The 18973-nt window shown below is 35.3% G+C and overlaps 1 protein-coding gene and 1 long non-coding RNA gene across 3 annotated transcripts in view; one reads left to right on the forward strand and one right to left on the reverse strand.

Moving 5' to 3' along the window:
• LOC103787459 (uncharacterized) overlaps positions 1-18973 on the forward strand; it is a 426173-nt gene that overhangs the window by 397891 nt on the left and 9309 nt on the right. Inside the window, exon 7 of the long non-coding RNA XR_013525503.1 lies at positions 3661-3767. This is a non-coding gene — a long non-coding RNA (uncharacterized LOC103787459). The remainder of the gene's footprint in view (positions 1-3660; positions 3768-18973) is intronic.
• Positions 1-18973, reverse strand: part of LOC144578932 (uncharacterized) — a 324136-nt gene that overhangs the window by 107310 nt on the left and 197853 nt on the right. The gene's annotated exons all lie outside the window — the stretch shown is intronic.

Consider the following 18973-nt stretch of genomic DNA (forward strand, 5'->3'; position numbering starts at 1 on the left):
GTAATCCCAGCTACTCAGGAGGCTGAGGCAGGAGAATTGCCTGAACCCAGGAGGCGGAGCTTGTGGTGAGCCGAGACCACGCCATTGCACTCCAGCCTGGGTAACAAGAGTGAAACTCCATCTCAAAAAAAAAAAAAAAAAGGAGGAGAATGAGGCAATAAAGGGAAAATTTAAAATCCAGGTGACTTTCAAAAAATTAGATAATGCTTAGATTTCATTCACTGCAGTGTTGACAGATGTAGTAAACCAAAGGTCTTTCAGCCACTTGGTAGCACCAAATGAATTTTTGATAAAGAATAAAATAAAGATAAAGAATAAAATAAAAATCAGACTAAAAAGATTTCCATGGTGTACCTGTTTCAAGAGAGCTTTTTGTCAGGTAGAGACAAATTCATCTCTGTAAATCTTATAATGTGCATTTTCCTCCTTGTGTTAATAGTTAAAAAACTCAGAGTCAAATGTATGGCCTGTCTCTAGCAATAATACAGTATTTTTGCTAGAATACAGTCTATTGCATATATTTTTGTACTAAAAGGAACCTTATCTCCAACTTGTTTTTCTCCTTTTTACTTTTCCTTATTTGCGACTTGGAATTTTAAATCATTTTTAGAGGAATAGTATAAATCAAATATATACTCCACAAACCATACATTTTATCATTTCTCTTCCTGGGCACAAGCTGAAAAGAAACACCAAGGGGAAAATGTATTCTTTGCAGTGGTAAGAGTGCTATTCATGAAATTTAGCCAAGCCATATTATTCTCCTTCATTCTCTTCATGTAGGTGATTTTATTGGGACTTTACCTAAGTTCCATGATAATAAGCAGAAACAGGAATACCGTCAAATGAGTAGAAATTGGCAAATCCAAATGTGCTCCTTCCTCCAAGCACAAAATCAATTTTCACTTATGGTTCCTTAAAATTGAGACTAAACAGTCTTTGGGGCCAGTGGAATGTACTGGGAAGCATCACAGAACTTGTAGTATGAGGGGACTGGGTAGGAGATAAGTGTTTATACGTGTGTGTGTGTGCCCGCATGTGTATTCATATACTCACAGGTAAAACCAAAGTCTTCTAGTCCAGAAATCAGAGTCTATAGAGCCATAGACAAAACTCCAGAGATTGCAGGAGTCATATATTCTTCAGACTACTCTGGCTACCAACAGTATTCAAATAAACTTCATTAGTTGTTTCAGGGTTTTCGTTTTATGTTGCTGTGGTCAAGTACTATAACACACAGTTTACCATCTTATTTTTAAATGTGCAGTGCAGTAATGTTAAGCTCATTTACCTTGTTGTGCAATAAATCTCCAGAAAGCTTTTCATCTTGCAATATTGAAACCCTGTACCCTTTAAACAACAATTCCTCATTACCCTCTCCCCAAGCCAGCCCCTGGGACTACCATTTTACTTTCTGTCTCTATTAATTTGACTACTCTATATACCTCAAAGAAATAGAATCATAAGTATTTGAATTTTTGAACTGGCTCATTTCACTTAGCATAATGTCCTCAAGGTTCATCCATGTTGTACCATGTGTCAAAGTTTCATTTCTTTTTAAGGCTGAATAATATTCCATTGTATATATAAACTACACTTTATTCATCTGTTGGTGGATACCTGGCTGTTATACTGACACAAACATGGGTGTACACATTTCAAGTCCCTGCTTTCGATTATTTTGTGTATATATACACAGAAGATTGCTGGATCATATGGCACTACTTTCCATAGTGGCTACATCATTATACATTCCCACCAATAGTATAGAAGGGTTCCAATTTCTCCACTTCCTTTTAAAAAATTGTTTTTTTATGTTTATTGCAGAACAGTCATCCTAGTGCAAGTGAAGTAATAACTTATGGCGGTTCCATTCGTTTTGAAAAAAGATTTTCAGAAAACCATTCTGTAAAAACCAAACATCGCATGTTCTGACTCTTAACTGGGTGTTGAACAATGAGAATACATGAACACAGGGAGGGGAACATCACACATCGGGGCCTGTTGGGGAGAGGGATGCTGGGGGTGTGGGGTCTGGGGAGGGATAACATTAGGAGAAATACCTAATGTAGGTGACAGGAGGATGGATGCAGCAAACCACAATGGCACATGTAGACCTATGTGACAATCCTGCACCATCTGCACATGTACACCAGAACTTAAAGTATAATAATAATCAAAGAAAACCATTCTGAATTTCAAAGGACAATCAAGAGGAGAAAAGTATTCGATAAAAGGCTAGTAGATTTACAAATGATTTGTAAAAGAAAACAATCCTTATCAGACAGTCTGACTTGAACTCTGTTACTCTGTTAATAACACGAAAACAAAATCTATTCTGTCCTAAACTCTCAAAGCCTTGCCCAGGATTTCAAGCCCCTATGACTAACTATACAATGTACTGACTACATAACTATACAATGTACTGATAGAAACTGTGAGGCCTGGCTGGTTGTGACTAGTTATCACTGTCAACTTTCTTCTGGAACAATAGGTGGCAACAAGTAAGATTATAAATGGTTTGTCTATTTAAAGAGAAAGCAGAAGTTCCAATTCATCCTTTTTACTTTTATTTCCCTTAAGCATTCTTCATTTGATGAAACTCAAAACACATCTAGCCCTGAGCAACAACCCTGCCCCCCTCTTTTTAAACATGTGTGTATCTCGAGAGAATGAATCCATATGTTTGGATTCATTTACAGTTAATTCATCAGAATGTTGTTTTCATGTCCAAGAAGCTTTATTAAGGCTCTCTCATGTGTCTTTTTTCTTAGAAACAGGAAATCATGCTTTGCCAAGAGCCAAACGCAAAATACTAAAGGGTTTTGAGCTGAGTTTGAAACATTGGGACCTCAACATCTAAGCGGCTGCCAAACTTGGAAAAAACATCTCTTCATCTCTCCATGCAAGCCAAACTCAGATTTAATATGAGATTCATCTTTGGCTCTTGAGATGCTGAGCATCAACACAAACTCTTTCTGTGTAAGCACCATAAACTTCCAGGTGGGCAGCAAAGCAGTATGAGAATGAGAAAGAAGAATTTTTTAAAAAAATTTATACTAGCAAGACATAATGAGTTTATTAAAATGGCTATAGACAGTACATTCACTGATAAGCCCCTGAACAGTCTCTTTCATCCAGTCTGTCTTGTTTCCAGTTTCTAAGCTTTCTCAAACAAAATGGCTTAACACCAGGTAATGTTAAATATCACAGAGCCAAAGCTGTTCTTTATCGACATGGTCTCTCTACAAACCAAACTTTCCTCTCACAGGGATCAGTGTCATTCAGGGATCACTGTCATTCAGGTTTCAGTGCTCTAAGCATCAGAACTTCATCTCTGGCATTCTGTTCCTCTTGCACCTGGACTCATACTTGTTTATGCTTACATCAACCCACTTCAAATGCTCCAATCTAGCCAAAGAGGTCTAGCTTTCTCCAAATGTCCCCTTATGCTTTCAGACCTTCAAGTCTTCGTTCACATCATTCCTTGTTGTTCTGCTTCTTTGCATCTCATTTTCTTGCTTCCTCCTTAAGGCCAGATATGTCAAATTTAACCTGATACCATATATCCTTCTTATAAATGTCCTACAGTACTTATTTTAGTATACACAGCCATTAGTCAGGCACTCTTCTGAAACTTTTTTTTTTTTTTTGAGACAGAATCCCAGGCTGCAGTGCAGTGTAGCATAACCATGGCTCACGGCCACCTCAACCTCTGAGGCCCAAGTGATCCTCCCACCACATCCTCTGAGTAGCTGGGACTTCAGGTACGTGCCACCACGCCGGGCTGATTTTTGTATTTTTTGTAGAAATGGGATTTTGCTATATTGCCCATATTGGTCTTGAACTCCTGAGCTCGAGTGATCTATCCATCTTGGCCTGCCAAATTGCTGGGATTACAGGTATGACCCACTGTGCTCAGCCTGAAACATCTTTTTTTTTTGCAAGCTTACATATACTAAAAAACTAATTAGTCTAAATTAAATTGTTTTTCTAATAATATATTGCTTTGCTTATTACCTACTAGCATTTTACATGCTAAGGAAAACAAATAATAGATGATTATTTTAAAAATGAGAAAAAATTAACTCCATTTAGAAAATCTCATATATGATAAGAGATATAGATTTTTTTTATTTATGTAAGATTCTGATTTTGTAAATATGGAAGCTGCAGATAATGATACCATAGGAATTTTTAGAGAAACAAAATTAAATAATGATATAATTAATGTGAAGGGGAAGGATCAAGGTCTAATCCTGCTAAAGTCACATCTATCAGGTATATTCCTAAGGTGACTTAAAGCCCATTGTATATATTGTCATGAAAAGGAAACAAAAATTAAAATATTCATTTTATAATAATTTATTATCAACAAAGAATTATTGGTTAATGATATGTGTACAGAATTTTGTGAAAAAGTAGCATGTCAACCAAACTTTGTGATAATGATAGAAAAACCTCTAAAAAGAAAGAAATAGTAAAGAAAATAATGAGGCTGCATGGGTAGCTTTATGGTAAGCTAAGATTTTCAAAAGGGCACTGGAGAGAGGTGTAAAGTATGCTGAAGATATTTTTCTGCCTACCTCAATCTGGAGGAGTTGAAGTCCATCTGCAACTGAAGGGGCAGAAGGGGAGAGTGGCCACTCTCAGAACTCTTTAGTGACAGAAGAGCCAGAAAGATGATGAATACTACTCTTGAAAACATCAAAACCACCTGAACCATTTCACTGACATCCCACAAAAGAGATCAAGTTCAGGGATACTATTGCCAGTTACAAGAACAAAATCCCCTTCAACAGGGACCTGAAGTCTCTGTCACTGACTGACAGCAGAAAAGAAGCCTGAGAACCTGAAATCAAAGGAGCTTGCTTTTCAAGCCACAAACTGTAAAACATAAGAGAAAATTCAATTTCGAGATATGGAAAACAAATTTCTGATCAATAGAAAACATCACATTTCACTAAAGCCAAGTCATGCTAGATTAAGCTCAGCTCCAAAAAGGTTCAGGTTACAATTTGGCTAAGTAGGAGGCAAGATACCTGAGAAAACATCTGACAACACATCCTTAAAAGAGCTGTACATAATGACTTTCCATTTTTTAGCTGTTAGTAGAATTATGAACATATGGTCCTAAAAGATAGGCATTTGATATTTAAATGCAATATAAAGTGAATTTGGCTGATCAGTCTTATAGTTCCAAATTTACAATGAATAATTAAATAATTGATGTTTTAAGTTTTAAACTCTCATAAGGTTATAATATACAAATTAAAAGTTTTAAGACTTTAGAGAAAAATAATCTTTAGAAAAGGCTTAATGTATTATATTAGAAAATCTTAAATATTTGGGTGTATTTGTCAGATAACTAAAGTACTTTTAAAAACTAAACATATTAAAATAATAAATGCTGTTTAAAATACTTTGTTTTTAAGTGATACCAAATACTAATCACATGCTTCCTAAAAAGTTATTGCTAAAATTTTCCAAATATAAATAGTAAAATAAGGACTGACATCAGCAATGTGGAATAAAAAGCCCCAGATCCTCTGCAAATACACTGAATGATATGCAGACCAATTCCCTCTCAGAAAAATACAGAAACCTGTTAAGAGGCTCCTGAACATCAAGCAAATGCAAATCCAACAGCATCAACACAGGTAGAAAAATTCATGCCACTCACGATAGTCCCTACTCCTATCACAGTGCACTGATAAGGGGAAAAACTCCCAGCTGTTAACTTTTTCCTGGGAACAAAAAAGAAGACTGGATCATACATTGCATATTCATACTTTGGAGCTGAGGTCCTGCCCAAAGGACTGGCTCTGACTTGCTTTAATCTAAGAGCTAGCAGGAATGGGCATCAGGTTGACAGTACTGAGAACAAAGGCAACAACCTGAGCTATTTGCATTCATTTGTCATAATCCCTTTCCCTAACTCAGTGTGGAATAGTCAGGAGAATATCCCCAACTCCTGGCTTCTCCCTGGGGAGGGAAAGAGTTGGAGTGTACATCCAACATTCCAGTTTTTCAAGGGACCTGTCCAAGGAACTTTATTCCCTCTTATCTATCTCAGAGTGCTGATAGGACCTGGCATAATCTAGATGCTTGGAAGCCACCAAGAACAAAAGAGAGCTGGATGATTTGCTATTGTTCCAGAGGATGTGTCATAGAACAGACAGAAGTTAAAGCAACTTAAGGGCCCCTTCCACTGGACAAGGAAGTGGAATATAGGTCCAAATTCGAGCTTTTAGGAGAACTAACCATTTTTTGTCTCACCCAATTTGTATCACTGATGAGAACTAGTATATTCTAGAAGCCTGGGGAACACTGATAGAAAACAAAAGAATTTGCAACAGCTCTAGATAACCTGCAGTACCGTAGAAAGACACCAGAGGGAACAAGATATTAGAAATTCCTATAAGGGGAACCAGCAAATCCCTCAAATCAGGAGTTTACTTGCACAATCCAGGTAAGATGCATACACACACACACACACACACAAATTTTGAGAAGTTCCCATAATCTCCAGCCAGGGTGATTAGTAAAGGTCTTTTCCTGTATGAATCCATTCCATAAAGACTGGGAGAGGTGACTGTTTTTTAAAGTGTGTGGATTGCAACACAAAGTCATGAGGCACATGAAGAAACAGAAGAAGACATAGCCCATTCAGATGAATAAGTCTCCAAAACTAGTCCTAAAGGAACAGAGGTATGGGTGATGAATTCAAAGTGCTGAAAGAAAATAATTGTCAACTACAAATACTATGTCCAGCAATATTATGCTTCAAAAAATAAGGAGAAATTAAAACATTCTCAGATAAAGAAACACTGAGAAATGTCATTGCCACCAGAAATGCCTTCCAAGAAATGCTAAATGGAGTCCTTCAAGCTAAAACTAAAGGATGCTAGAAAGAAACACAAAAGTATCTCAAAGTATAAAACTAGCTGATAAAAGTAAATATATAGATAGACACAGAATACTACAATACAGTAACAGTGGTCCATAAATCAATTCTGGTTTTGGTATAGAAGTTATAAAATTAGTCTAAAAAACGATAGCAAATATGTAAAATGGATATAAAATATAAAAAGTTGTAATGGCATAATGGGAAAATTAAAAATACAGAGCTTGTGTGTGTAATTAAAGTTATCACCTTAGAATACATGGTTATAAGATATTTTGTGTAACCTCTATGATAACCACAAATAAAATGCCTATAGAAGACACACAAAATAAAAGGAAAAGATAATTAAAGCACATAATTATGACAAATAAATAAAATATAAAGGAAGATAGCAAGAGAAGGACAAAGAAAAAAACTCAGAGGCAGACATAAAACAATTAACAAAATGTCAACAGCAATCCACCCCATCAGTAATTACTTTAAATGTAAATGGATAAAATTCTCCAATTAAAAGACACATAAAGGCTGAATGGATTTTAAATAAGATTCAACTATATGCTGTCTGGAAGAAACTTGCTTTAGATTTGTGGACACATATAGGTGGAAGTAAAGAGATGGAAAAAATATCCCATGTCAATTGTACCCAACGAAAGCTAAAGAGGCCAAACTTAATAGCAGACAAAGGAGACTATAAATCAAAAACTGTCACAACAAATATCGACATTATAAGTGGTTCAATTCACCAGGAAGATATAAAAATTATAAGTATACTTGAATCCAACATCAGAGCATTCAAATATATGAAGCAAATATTGATAGAACTGAAGGGAAAAATAGAGAACATTACAATAACAATAGGAGATTTTAACTTTCACTTCAATAATGGTAAGAATATCTAGAAAGAAGATCAATAAGGAAACAGGACTTGAACCATACTCTAGATAAAAGGAACCTAGCAGACAAAAACAGCGGAATGCAAATACTTTTCTCAAGTGCTCATGGATCACTCTCCATTGAAAATCACAATTTAGGCCACAAAACAAGACTTTAAAAATCTAGGAAGATTGAAATCATGCCAGTTATCTTTTCTTACTAGAATAAAAATAAATTAGAAATCAACAGCAGACCAAAAATTGGAGAAGTCACAATATGTGAAAATTAAAAAACACACTTTTGAACAGTCAATGGATCCAAAAAAAAAAAAAAAAAAAACTTACAGGTAAATTAGAAAATATCTTGAGACAAAGGAAAATTAAAACACAACATGTTAACCATATGAAATGCAAAAAAAGTGGTACTAGGAACAAAGTTTATAGTGGTAAATATCTACATTAAAAGAAGAAAAATATTAAATAACGAACATAATTTTCATCTCAGGGAACTAGAAAAGGAAAAAATGAAGTCCAAAGTTAGCAGAAGAAATAATAAATTGTAAAGCAGATGAAATAGGTAAAATAGAGTATGAAAAACACAATAGAAAAAAAAATTAATGAAACAAAGAATAGTTTAAAAGACCAATGAACTTGACAAAATTTTACTTACAGTAGCCAAGACAAAAAGAAGGCTCAAATTAATAAAGTCAGTAATGTAAGTGGGATGTTACAACTGATGCCATAGAAATATAAACAAACAATTATAAGAAACTACTAGGAAGAGTTACACACCCACAAATTGAGTAACATTGAAGAAATAGATAAATTCCTAGAAACATACAAAACAAAATTGAATTATGAAGTCAAAGAAAAACTGGACAGACCTATAACTAGTAATGAGAATGAGTCAGTTTTCAAAACCTTCCCAACAACAATAGAAGCCCAGGACCAGGTGGCTTCACTGGTGAATTGCACCAAACACTCAAAAAGAATTAGCACCAATCCCCTCAGATTCATCCAAAACCATGAAAAAGAGAAAACACTTCCAAACTCATTTTATGAGACTGGCATTTCCCTTATACCAGGACCAGACGGAGACACTACAAGAAAATAAAACTACAGGCCAATATTCCTATTAAATATGGATGAAAAAGTCCTCAGCAGAATGCCAATAAACTGAATTCAACAGGATATTAAAAGGATTATACACTATAGCCAAGTGGGATTTATCCCTAAGGTTCATGGATAGCTCTGCATATAAAAAACAAAGTGATAAATCATTTAACAGAATGAAGGATAAAAATAACACAATCCTCTTAATAGATGCAGAAGGACCCTTTGGCAAAATTCAATACCCTTTTATAATAAAAACCTCAAAAAATTAGGAATAGAAGAAAATTGTCTCAACATAATTAAGACCATACTGAAAAGTTCACAGCTAACATACGCAATGTGCACAATTTAAAAGCTTTTCGAAATAGCACTGGAAGTCCTACAGCAATTAGGCAGGAAAACAAACTGAAAGGCATCAACTTGGAAAGGAAGAAGTAAAATGATGAGTTTTTGCAGGTGACATCATTTTATACCTAGAAAATTCTAAAAATATCACAAAATTTTATAAGTAAATTTAGCAAATTTGAGAAATAAAAAACTGACACACAAAACCAGTTGAATTTCTATGAATTTATAACAAATAATTCAAGAAGATAATTAAGAAAACAATTTCATTTATAGTAGCATCAAAAAAAATAGTTTAGGAGTAAACTTCACCAAGATACATGTCATGATTTGGGTGTAATTTGTCCCTACCTGAACTTATGTTTAAAATTAATTGCATGTGGCAGTGTTGGGAGATGGGGACTAGTGAAAGATCTTTAGGTCATAGGGGTACATGAATAGATTAAATGCCATCTTGCAGGAATGAGTGAGTTCTCACTCTTGTGGTAATAAATGAGTTCTTGCAAGAGCAAGTTGTTATAAGGCAAGGTTTTCGCTTTTGTTTGGTCCCTTTTCACACAACCCTGCTTCCCCTTTAACCTTATGTTATGTTATTAGGCAGCATAAAACACTCACCAGAAGCCACTGCCCTTGAACTTCATGGCCTACAGAACTATGAGTGAAATAAACCTTTCCTTCTTTATGAATTACCCAGTCTCAGATATTCTGTAATAGCAATACAAAACAGACTTAGACAAGGCAAAAGACTTGTACACTAAAAACTACTAGATAGTGTTGAAAGATATTAATGAAGACAAAGATAGAGGGGCATTCCATGTTCACGGATTGGAAGACTTAATTTTGTTAAAGTATCCATTTTGCCCCAAATGATCCACAGATTCAGTGGAAGTTCTATCAACATCCGAATGTTATTTTTTTTTCAGAAATAGATAAAACAATCTTAAAATACATGTGGAATCACAAAGGATCCCAAAGAGCCAGAAGAAGCATGCAAAAGAAAAACAAAGCTGGAGGCAACTCACTTCCTGACTTCAAAACATATTACAAAGTTTCAGTAATCAAAAGATTATGTATGATACTGGCATACAGACATATAGACCAATGGAACAGAACAAAGAAATGTCTAGAAATAAATGCATGTATATAAAGCCAACTGCTCTTTGACAAGAATATTAAGAATACTCAATGGGAAAAGGATAGTCTCTTCAACATACCATGCTGGGAAACAGGGGTCACATGCAAAATAATAAAATTGAACTCTTAATTTATACCATACACAAAAATAGATTCAAAATGGATAAAAGACTTAAAACATAAGATCTGAAACTATAATAAAATTCCTAGAAGAAAATATTGGCAGTGGCGGAGGGTGGTTCCTAACATTGGTCTTGGCCATGATTTCTTGGATATGACACCAAAAGCACATGCAACAGAAAAAAAGTAAACAAGTGGGACTTGGAACTCACTGACTCCTTTCTTCCTTTCAACAGTCACTGTCCATTACAGGGCTACTTAACTGTGTGGGTCCTGAAGCTCAATCCTAGGCTTCCTTATATCCCACTGTCTCCTTTGGGATTTTACTAAAACCAGTGGCTCCAATTATCCCTTTGTGTCTGTCTCACAAATTTTACCTCCAACTAGCCATTTCTTCTGAGGTCCAACATTATAAATCTGACTATGTATTTGATAGCTCTGCTTAGAAGTCTCAAGGACAGCTATGACTCAACGTAATAGCTGTCATTTACTGAAAATGTACTATGGGCCAGTATAATGAATTCCATGAAAGACAAGCTAGTGGAAGCTACAGGTGAACATCACAGAAATTCTAGAGTTCTAACCAATTTCAGGAAGTCAGGGAAAACCTCCTAAGAAGAATGAACTATTTAGCTAAGACCTGAAGATTAAGCATCATTAATCAGTTAAGAGCTCATGGATAATATGCTCAATTACTTAATACAGACAAACATTCCCTGATTCTTCCTCTCGGTCTAGGTGCTAACCTAATTTATTTGTTTTTTTTTTGCCATCCATCTTCTTAAAACATAAACTACATTTTCTGTTTACTTTTTTATTCTTTAGTCCTAACAAATGGACGTTTCAAGTTCTGAAAATATTTTCTAAGATCCTTAAACCTAATAGCCTCTTCCTAATTGATGTCTATGCACTTAAACTTGCTGGCCTTATATTCACAAGTGGTCTACTCTGACTCATTTGTATTATTACTCTAGTTCTCCTCTTCCTTCCCTGCACTGTCTCTTTTACACTCAGCCCTCTTCCTCGACTTCCCCTTAAGCGTAGTTTTTATTAGGGTTCTTTACTAGAACCCTCATCATTTCTCACATGTTGCATGCTCTTGGGAAATTTCATTTTTGTTTGTGGGGGATCTCATCTTGGTCCATGATTTTATCATATATGTACAATTCATTTTCAAATATATAGCTCCAAATTACTGTTTTCCTAAATCTCAGATCTTTTCACTCCCACTGGTATTCTTCAATTTCACAAACTCAAAATATCCCAAACCCAACTCATATTCCCCCAAAACATGCTTCTCTTTTCTATCTAATGTAATATCGCCATCTGTCTCTACATAAGCTCAAAGGAGAAATTTGAGATTCAACCACAGCTACTTTCTTTCATCACTAACAAAACCCAATTTATTAACAAATTTCTGGTGATTTTGTGTGTGTGTGTGTGTGTGTGTGTGTGTGTGTGTGTGTGTGTGGTGTCTTTAACTTTTCTATTTTCTCCACCCCAAAATTCCTTAACCACAGATCAAACACTCATTATTTTGGCTTCAGATGTTTTATAAACCTTCTAAAATTGTACTTAAAATATATTTAAACATGTATTCTTTTTCTCCTTTTAATTTATACTTCAAACAAATAAAAATATATAAAATATGTAGTATTTGGACAAAAGATCCAGAGATATTATCACATTCCAAAATAGGTCAATGGTCTCAAGGTAAAGACCACCTGTTTAGAACAACCCTATCTCCAAATTTAATTTTCTCATGACCCTCAATTTAAGAAAAAAGAGTACACAGCAATATATATCTATTAATTTATAAATGATGCATATATATTACACCTAATCAGTATAGGCAATATTACAAAAGGCTAATATCTTTTTTTTTTTTTTTTTGAGATGGAGTTTTACTCTTGTTGGCCAGGCTGGAGTACAAGGGTGTGATCTCAACTCACTGCAACCTCTGCCTTTTGGGTTCAAACAATTCTCATGCCTTAGCCCCCTGAGTAGTTGGGATTACAGGTACCTGCCCGACACCCAACTAATTTTTTGTATTTTTAGTAGAGATGGGGTTTTACCACGTTGACCAGGCAGGTCTTGAACTCCTGACTTCAGGTTATCCATGCATGTTGGTCTCCCAAAGTGCTGGGATTACAGGCATGAGCCACCATTCCCAGCCCAAAAGGCTAACTTCCTCAGTTAAAAATAAAGCATGAAACATAAATATTAGTTCCAATACATTTTTACCTTATTCCAGTGGACCAAGGTTGAGCATACTTTTATGGAACCCCTAACCCATGTAACAAATTCAAATCTAACCATCCTACCTTTTACCAGAGTTATCTTTTTACCACCTTCAAATTTTGGTTAAATTGTTAATGTTTACCCATTGTCTATTAAGATAAATTAAAAATCCTTATCATGACATATTAGACTATTGCAACTGTTTCATAATCAGCCTTCTAGCTTCATCCTCCCATCACTTTTCCTTTGTAATTTTTCTTTTACTCACTCATTCCCTAAATACATTGAAAATTCTCACCCAGTTTTGATTTTGCCCATTCTGCTCTCTCCATATCAACCTGTCAGCTTTTGTTCAAATATTCTAACTATCTCTGAGCCTTCTGCTTCTCCTCCAAGCTCTCCTTTCCTAACATGAGGAAGGTGATGTGGATCATCAGCACTGGATTCTCCATAAACACCTTTCAGTGAATGTCCACCTTCTGCTTCTTTGACTACCCCAAGGGTAACGTCATCATCCCGTACTTCTCTTTTCATTTATATGTGCTTGTGTATTTTATTAATAAACATATCTAATACAATCTTAGACTGTAGAACTGGAAGTAAGCTTAGAGACTAGGTAAATCAATGTCTTTATTTTTACAGATGAGGAAACGGAGACTCAGAGAGATAAAATAACTTAATCAACAGCTTAGTTTAGATGGTCTGTAGCATATTCTACCAACTTGCATTTCTGTATGTTTTTCTTACCTAAGTCCATAAAATATGGGCTAATGAAGGAAAACCTTTACTCTTTTATATTCTGTGATCAGATTAATTCCACAAGCAAGAGCATAAACCTTTGCCACACTTGTACCCTCAGAAAGTATATTTATTTCTTTAATCCATCCTCTACTTAAAGTTTTTTAGAGATAATAGATTAAACATAGACATATATTTGAGATCAGTAAATACAAATATTAATTCATATAAATAAACTTCTTTCTTTGCATATCCATTTGCTGAAGTCTAAACTTTCTTCACATTCATAAAGTCTCCAGCATTTTTGCCTTTCAGTAGGCACACGGATCATCAGACTCATAATCACAATATTGATCTCTTACTCTTGATCAGCATTGTAATTTCACAATATACAAAGAATTCTAAATTTTTCCCTTGTGTTTTCTCCTTTGTTAAACTTACTTTTTTATATCTCCCCAAATTCATTCAGATATGCCAGACTGACACGAAGCGTACTGATATTTTGAATTTCATGCCATCTCCTATAAAGATAATTGAAGGTGATATGAAGTGGTCGTTGCATTTTTGCATATCCCATGGATCTAGTCTAGGAGATTAGACAGTTCTATGTGATACTTATGTGTAGATAAGGATTTGCTCTAAGATTTGGCCATATAGGGCTATCTTTTCAATCAATACTTCTTGAAAGAGTAAGAGCAAGAAGAGTTGGGCTGTAATTCTTAATCCAACTCCTATCCCAACTTTGATCATGATGAAGTGCATCTGTGAGCATAATTATGCTGATATTGCATCAATAGATCCATTAAATTGCTTTGTGTTCTGGGCTTTCATAGCATAACACCACAGATAAGATTATAATTAAGACCTGTTTAGTAGTAATAAAGAAACCTAAAGGGTAAGCTTGTTGCTAAAGCCCTAATACATCTTAATGTCAATCAATGACAAGACAGAAAAATCACAAGGCCCCAAAAAGAATAGTTTTCATCTAGAATATCCATATAAAAATAATGCCATATCTCAGATTCTTATAAGCATCAATATCAAAAAAGAAGAGAGAAAGTGGAGCCAATAAATGTTTAAGGAAGGAGAAAAGGGGTAAAGAAGGAAAGAAAGACAAGTTTCAGCAGGAAAATTTGTTTATTAAACTCTTATGTGTTCATTGAAACATACCATTACCCATAGTATGTTTATTTTTAAGGTTTTTGGTGTTTATAACATCTCTAAATCATAATGCTGACCAAAACCCCATGCATTTCAGTATAATCTAAAGAAAGACTATAAGAACAGTGGAAGGCAGAATGAGGCATGTGAGAAGGCAAGCAACCAGGAACATATGCTGTTGGACTCATGTGCTGCACCAGGACTTCTCCTGTCCCTCAAAACTTTGGCTGGAACCAAGTTGTTTTGAGAAAACATTCCTTAGAGATATTTATCTTCCATTATTAATTGCCCCACATGGGTACTGTCAGGCCACCAGTAACATCCAAAGCTTTAATTTCAGATGAGTAGGCAAAGGGAAAGAATTTCAATGTTACCCAATGTGGAAACAAAAGGTAGTTTCCTGGCTCTTGACTACCAGAACAAGTGTGTATTTTGTAAACCGATAGGAGACAACAGATAGTCAAAGATTCAACATGATGCAAAGCAGATTTGATCAGCAGAAAATTTTTATTTCTTTTAAGAGAATACTATTGCCACTCACGGTTTTGCATTCTGAGAATACTAGGATTTAAATGGTAATCGTATAGTTCCCCTCTTTATATCACTTTGAGGCAAAAATCATCTTTGGCCAAGTATTCGGCTAGCGTGTCAAAGGATAAAAGTAAAGAATGCCTAATGTCCAAAAATAAAAATGTAGTGAATATGGTAGGTTAACTGGAGGAAAGCAATTAGAAAGGAACTCAAAAGGTTGCAGCCAGGCAGTGACAGTAAGAAGACCTCTGTCATTTTGACAGCAATTGACTAATTTGCTCCAGGTTTTCTTGAGGTTTCTTTCAGTGTATTTATAACCATAAAAGCGTTTCTTCTGGTCCCAAGATAAAAAAGCTTTTTACGCAATAGTGCATATTTCTAATGTTTCCATTGTCAAAACTGCCATCAAAGAGGGTTGGGGGAGGGAGTGTCACCAACGCTGTGAATCTGACTGGGCATTTGCTTTACCAAAGTGCTGGTTTAGAACTTAACCTAATTCCTACTGCATAGTTGTTAGTTGACAGAGAGAAAAAAAATGTCTTTTGAATGATTTCATATCAGAAAGAAAGAAAATATTTTAGACACCAATGTCCTAGGACATTTTATTCTCTAACCTGGTACCCAGAACTCATGCATGCATAGTGGATTAGACACAAGGGAGGAGGCAGATGTCCAAAGGCTTAAGCGAATTCAGATGCTTTTTCTGTTTTTTATTAATACTGTGCTCCAGCTGTTACATCTTTACACTGGTAAAGTCTCAATCAACACAAAGGGTGAAATAGCAGAAGGTAGAGGTGTTCTGGAACATCAGAGGGCCAAAATGATATTTTGCACAAAATTAAAGATAACACCTAAAAATTGGGACTGGAAATTTCCACAGACTGGCAGTTTTCAGAAGGAAGCAGTTACTGAGCTTTATCCTCCTACTGGAAAATTAGATAGCAGCCTCATGACTCTACTGACCATTGGGCAATCCTCAATTGTCCTTAAATAAGATTGTCCCCAAGAAAATAAATACCAAAAGAGAGATAAAGCGAAAACATGTATTTTTTTTAAGCCTCTCACACACACAAATAAAGTAGACCACAAGAATGAACAGCTTAACAATAGCAAAACGAATTAAAAATACCAGCCTTGGCTTTCCTGGAAGCTACATGATGCTCAGTGATGACAAGCGAGATACTCATTTTTAGTCTATGAAATGTTTTCCTAGGACAGCTGGAGGGCATGGCTCAGTGGTCTGAACATCTTGTTTGATGTACCTAGACTCCTTGGAGCCATGCGCTGGAGTACTGGTGAGATTCGCTTAACTCTTCAGTAGAACTCAACAGACTTCCCAGTTCTTTAGTGTGTGGTTCACAGAAGTTTGGGGAAAGATGCACTTGCCCTGGCTCTGCTTGGAAATGAAAGAATTCAAAGTATTAAACTTGACACTTTAGCCCCAAGTTACTTCCTTTTGATTGTTTACTGTCACTGAAATACCATATTTTTTGTTTATGGTAAACAAAAACCACAAAAAACCTAAAAAACCTTTGTTTAGGGTCTTTCATTTAAGGATTTCAAAGTAGTCGTTGACATGGTCTGATGGCAAAAATGAACAATGTTCATTTAAGAATGAAAAAAATGAGACACCAGAATGCCAACATAAGTTGAAGGGAAAGGCAATGGAAATTCAGTCCATACACTGGAATGTACACTCATTTAATAGGACAGAGAGTTTTCTGGGGGAGGGTACAGGTCAACTCACTGTGTATCTTGCATCATAAATAAAGAATTCAGTAAAAGTGCTATCTCCTGTAAGGATAGTGATCTGAAAGAAAATACATTTGATAGCATTTTTGAGTCTTAGTTGTTTAATTTTCAAAATGATGGAAATAATATCCACTTATCCGGGTCCATGCAAGAATAAAATGAGCTGACATCTGAGAAGGGGCTTCACACATAATATGTGATTCAAAAATGTTACTCTCTCTTTCATTTTAACCCACAAGGATTGCATTATATAGTAAGCCTTTAAGAACTTCTTATCCCAACAAGAGGTGTGAAAGAGAATATTTTTTGAGTCCTGATGGCTAAATCAAGTAATCTGGAAATAAATGCAGAGTTTCTTTCACTTGTGCTGTCCTCTTTATAACACAACATGGCCTCCATTCTCTTATTCCTTTACACATTCAATACACATTGAAGTGCTTGTCATGTGGTAAGTACTGGGGATACCAAAGGCAGTAAGTCAGACCCTCACAAGTGGTTTAAGAGTCTAGTGAAAAGAGACAGATGTTTACAAATAATTGCAATGCAGAAAGACGAATAGTACAACAAACTAAAGACAGCCAAGTATATTTTCTTTTACTTACCAGAGTGTTCTACTTATATCAATTGTTCAGAAATATATTTTCTGCAGTCAGATATTAATAATGATGACAATTAGAATATAATCTCCTTTATGTGTTACACAATTGTTATCATCATTCATCATAGTGTTGCTGAGAGAATTGTGTGAATTATTTCATATAAGGCACTTAACACAGTGGCTGGAACATATAGAGCATTCATCAATATTATTCTCATTGTAATTATGATTATATCATAATATGATCATTGCCATTATGTCATCATTAAGAATAGAAGCATGATATGTTCCAACAACCTTAAAAATGAGGTAAGGATGGATAGGAAGGTATATACAATCAAAAAGAGTCCTCAGATAACTCATAGATGCTTGATTTACTCAACCCCTACCCCGGGTCCAAGAGTGCAAGAATCATTGTATTATAGCTATTCACAAAGATAAATAAGTAAACACTCACTTTAAAGGCATTTCAAAAGACCTCCTAAAAAATTCCTCTCACTTAGATGTATTACAGTTCTCTGAAATTCCTTTAGCAGGATATTCAACTTGATGATGAGAAATGAACTTGGAGAAACCATACATTTCTCTAAGGCAGTGGTCCTCAACCAAAAAGATATTTTTCTCCCTCTCCCCAGAGGACCAATGTCTGGAGAGACTTTTCATTATTACAACAGGGTAAGAAGAAGTGGACAGAATAGAGGTGGTCCTGGCATTTAGCAAGTGAGAGAGATGCTGCCAAACATTCTTCTATGGACATGATAGACCTCTTAGCAGAATTATCTGGTCTGAAATGTCAGTAGTAACAAAGTTAAGAAACCTTGCCCTAAAAAATACACACATATTTAGACCTACTTAGACATTCCTGTTCTTTATCCATGTAACATAATTTTACACTATGATGTAGTATGTGATTGAACTATGTCTTCCTGGAACAAGAATATGGTGGGATATGGATTAGAAAAAGGGATAAGCAAAGAGCACCTATTTCATAAGGAAACAGGAGAAAGGAATCCAGAAGTGCAAATATTACTATATCCTACTGTACCCAAAAGCAATCTCCATGCTTTTCCTTGCAACAAATTTTTAATGGTGTACAATGAGCACATGTAAGTGCTCCACAAATTCCCCCAGATGATTAATTTCCACAGTAAGTCCATGTTGCATTTTGTCATGTCCCTGAGGAAGATCTAACTGGGCTGTTGAAGATTCAAGGTTTTGTTTAATTGAGCATCTACTGCATATCAGACATGGTTCTAGATGCCTGACATATCAATATGAACAAAGCAAAGACACCTGTCCACACGGAGCTCACATTCAATCAAGTTTTAGGTAAAGTTCAAGGAATTCCTGAACTTGAATGCTTCCACATATGGCATTATAGATTTTCATCCTGTTTATATCTCTTGACTCAAAAAAAGAAATTAGTGCTAAGAAAGTTTTTACCTCCCTTAGACATTAATC

This window comes from Callithrix jacchus, chromosome 13 (assembly GCF_049354715.1).
Source record: "Callithrix jacchus isolate 240 chromosome 13, calJac240_pri, whole genome shotgun sequence".
NCBI classification, from domain to species: Eukaryota; Metazoa; Chordata; class Mammalia; order Primates; family Cebidae; genus Callithrix; species Callithrix jacchus.